The following is a 4,618-nucleotide window of genomic DNA, read 5'->3' as shown; positions in this document are numbered from 1 at the left end:
AGTATAGAAGTAACTTACTTCAACATGATAAAAACCATTTTGGTAGATCTATCAATTGAATTGGGAAAAATTGAAAGCCTTTCCTCTAAGATCTGGAACAAGGCAGCGATGTCCACTTTTGCCACTGTTAATTTAACGTAGTACTGGAAGTTCTAAACAGAGCAATCGGACAAGAGCAAGAAATAAAGAGCATCCAAATTAGAAAGGAAAAATTCAAATTGTCCTTATTTGCAGATGAGATAATTTTATATCTAGAAAAAACATAAAGGTTCCATAAAAATGTATTAGAACTTACAAACAAATTTACTAAAGTTGCAAGATATAAAATCAATAAACGAAAAAATTAGTAGCATTTCTATATGCTAATAGTAAACAATCTGAAAAACAAAACCCAAGAAAGTAATCCCATTTATAATAGCTACAAATAAAATAAAATACCTAGGAATAAACATAACCAAAGAAGTGAAATATCTCTACAATAAAAACTATGAAAGATTGATGAAAGAAATTGAAGAGAACACAAACGCAAAGATATTCCCTGTTCATGGGTAGGAAGAACCAATATTGTTAAAATTTTCATACTACCCAAGTAATCTACAGATTCAATGGCATCCTCAAAATACCAATGACATTCTTCCCAGAAATAGAAAAAATAATACTAAAACTTATTTGGAATCACAAAAGACCCAGAATAGCCCAAACCATCCTGAGTCAAAACAACAAAACTTGAGATATCACATCACCTGACTTCAAATTATACTACAGAGCTCTAGTAACCCAAATAGCATGGTACTGGCATAAAAATAGACAGGTAGGCCAATGGAACAGAATAGAGAACCCAGAAATAAATCAGCACAGCTACAGTGAACTTATCTTTGACAAAGGTGCCAAAAGCATATAGTGGGGAAAGGACAATTTTTTCAATAAATGGTGCTGGCAAAATTGGATATCCACATGCAGAAGAATGAAGCGAGACCTTTATCCCTCACCCTACACAAAACTCAAATTAAAATGGATCAAAGACTTCCATCTAAGACCTGAAATTATGAATCTACTAAAAGAAAACATTGAAGAAATGCTTCGGGACATTGGTCTGGGAAATGATTTGTTAATACCTCCAAAGCGTGGATAATCAAAGCAAAATTGGACAAACGGGATCACATCAAGCTAAAAAGCTTCTTCACAGCAAAGGAAAAAATTAGCAAAAGAAAGAGACAATCCACAGAATGGGAGAAAATGTTTGCAAACTCCTGTGTGACAAGGGACTCGTATAGAATATACAAGGAGCTTCAACCACTCTGATTATAATAATTGAATAATCTGATTAAAAAGTGGGCAAATGATCTGAATAGACAGTTTTCAAAAAAAGACATACAAATGGCCAATTAGTATATGAAAAAAATGCTCAACATCATTAGCCATCAGAGAAATGCAAATCAAAATTATTATGAAATATCATTTCACCCCAGTTAAAATGTCTTTTATCAAAAAGACAGGCAATAATGAATGCTGATAACAGTGTGGGGAAAGAGGAACCCTGGTACACTATTGACAGGAAGGTAAATTAACATAACCACTTTGGAGCATAGAATGGAGATTCCTCAAAAAACTGGAAATAGAACTCCCACATGACACAGCAATCCCAGTGCTGGGTAAACACCCTACGGTGGGAAATCCAGTATATCAAAAGAATATCTGCACTCCTATATTCATTGCAGCACTGTTTACAATAGCCAAGATTCGGAATCAACCTAAGTGTCCATCAGAAGATGAATGGATAAAGAAGTTGTGGTATATAGACACAATGGAATATTTTATTTATGTATATGTATATATAATATAGCCACAAAAGAAGAATATTCTGCCATTTGCAACCACATGGATGGAACTGGAGACTACTATTAAGTCAAGTAAAACAAGCTAAACACAGATGGCAAATCTCACATGTTCTCATTCATAGTGGAAGCTAAATATTAACCATCTCATGGAGACATTAGAATGATGGATACCACAGGCTAAGAAGGATAGTAGGGAGAGGGGGATAAAGTGGGAATGGTTCCTGTGTGCAAAAATATAGTTAGTTAGATAGAATGAACAATATAGCGCAATAAAGTGACTATAATCAACAATACGTTTGGTTATACTGTAAAATAACTGAAAGTGGAATTGAAAAGTTCCTAACACAGAGAAATGATAAATTTCTATACAGAAAGGTGATAGGTACCTCAATTACCCTGAATTAAGTAATTCACATTGGATGCCTGTATCAAAATATCACATTTACTCTATAAAAATATACAACTATTATGTACTCATGATAATTAAAAATTAAGACTTTAAAAAATAAACAAATGGGATCATAAAATATGTGATCCTTTTTGTCTGGCTTTTTTCACTAAACCAGGTGTTTATCCACCTTGCATAATGGGTCAGTACTTCATTTTAGGACTAAATAATATTCCACAGTATGTATATACCACGCCTTGTTTATCCGTTCATGTATTAATGGAACATTTGGATTGTTTCTACCTTTGGATTATCATGAATAGTGCTGCTATGAACATTGGTGTGCAAGTGTTTGCTTGAATATGAGTTTGTAACTCTTCTAGGTATATGACTCTGGGTGGAATTGCTGGGTTATACGGTAACTCTGTAGTTAACTTTTTGGGGTGCTGCCAGAATGTTTTTCAACATGGCTGCCCCATATGACTTCCCCATGAGCAATGTATGATGATTCTAATTTCTCCACATCCTCATCAACGCCTGCTATTTCTGTATTTTTTTTATTGTTATAGTCATTCTAGTGGGTGTGAAGAGGTATCTTATGGTGGTTTTGATTTGCATTTCCTTGATGACTAATGATGTTGAGCTTCTTCTCATACACTGCGTGTTATTCAACCTGAGGCAGGACTTGGATCGATGGCCTCATCTGAGGTTGTACTTCATGGAGAAATGCGTTTGGAGAATTCAACATCTCCCTTTTGTCTTCCCTTCACCTGGCTGTGGGGTTGACTTCCTGGGTCCTGTATTACCTCAATGTGGGCACAGGAATTGGAGGGCGCCTTCCTCTGCCAAACAGGGTTGGCAGTAGCTGGCTGGGTGGGAGAGCACATAAGATAAGAATGATAACTCTGAAACCAGATGACCAGCATCCCAATCCTGGCTCTACCTTGTTTAACCATGTGACCTTGGGCCACGCGAGTCAGTGTCTCTGCCTTGGTTTCACGTCTGTAACGGAGTTTAATAATAATAACTATCTCACAGGGTTGTTGTGAAGATAAGATGAGCTCGTATCTGAAACCCAGCACTCAGTAAGGGTCAGCCATCGTTATCCTCAGCATTTTATATTTCAGCCTCATCAAGTTCATGTTTGTTCTGCTTGAAAGCCTTTTCAGAATTCTTTATGGACGGTGTTCCATTTGAACTACATGAGAACCGTCTTACTTGCTATTTGTCTGTACCAGTCTTCAAAGCAAGAAGAGTATGGTGTCAGTTAATAGCTTATTATGTGTCGAGGCATGACTTGATAAAACCTGTTAAAAACTGTGCCTCTCTGATCATCAGAGATGGGGCCAGGAACACAGAATGGAAGAAGTAGAATTTCACTTTTTACCTTATTTTATTATTATTATTTTCGAGACAGAATCTCACTATGTCGCCCTCCGTAGAGTGCTGTGGCGTCACAGCTCATAGCAACCTCAAACTCTTGGGCTAAAGCGATTCTGTCGCCTCAGCCTCCCAAGTAGCTGGGACTACAGGTGCCCGTCACAACACCCAGCTATTTTTTGTTATTGTTGTTGTAGTTGTCATTGTTGTTTAGCAGGCCTGGGCTGGGTTCAAATCTGCCAGCCCCAAATCTGCCAGCCCCTGGGCTGGGTTCAAATCTGCCGGCCAGTGCTGTAACCACTGAGCTATGGACGCTGAGCCAAGAAGTAGAATTTGAAAGGCCAGGTTAGCCCCCCAGATGGCAGCTGCCTGGACACTGCATGGCAGAGAGGAAAATCTGCTTCTCTTTCTACTTCCCCTGCACCAATTCTGAATCCTGCCCCAGTCCCTTTGGCATGTGACTTGACCAGCCTAACCTGAACACTCCAGAAAATCCTAGAAAACTCCACCTTGAACTTTTTCTAGGAATGGCTTCCTTTGCCGCCCCTGCAATTCCTCCTGCTCCCTTGATTCTAAATCTTAGGCAATGGTGCTTACTTTTGCAGAAGAGAAGAAAGTCACTTTGGACTTATACTTTAATCATTCCTTTTAGAGCCTTTTTTTCTTCTACAATGAGCAAAAGCTGATGGAGGTGGTGGGGCATGTTCTTGCTGGGGAGGGGAAGCTGAGTTCTGAATGGGGCGTGAGGAGGTTGGGGGAGCCTGTGCATCAGTGCTGGTCTGCAGGAATGTGTGGGTGCCCTTCATGCTCACAACAGGGCAGGTTAGTGTCCCTGCCAGTCAGCTTCAGGAGCTGTAGGTAGGCCATGAAATATGTGTGATCAGCACAGTGCCTCATGAGCTCTGGCTGGTTTCTTCACCCTGACTCTGCCAATGACTGACCCAAGAGAGTCCAGCTCACATTCTCAATTCAACAGCCTAAGAACCCAGGCCCAAGGAAAAAAGATTCCTGG

This window comes from Nycticebus coucang, chromosome 13 (genome assembly GCF_027406575.1).
Source record: "Nycticebus coucang isolate mNycCou1 chromosome 13, mNycCou1.pri, whole genome shotgun sequence".
Taxonomy (NCBI): domain Eukaryota; kingdom Metazoa; phylum Chordata; class Mammalia; order Primates; family Lorisidae; genus Nycticebus; species Nycticebus coucang.
The sequence above is the reverse complement of the archived record's forward strand: the minus strand, read 5'-3'. Positions refer to the sequence as shown.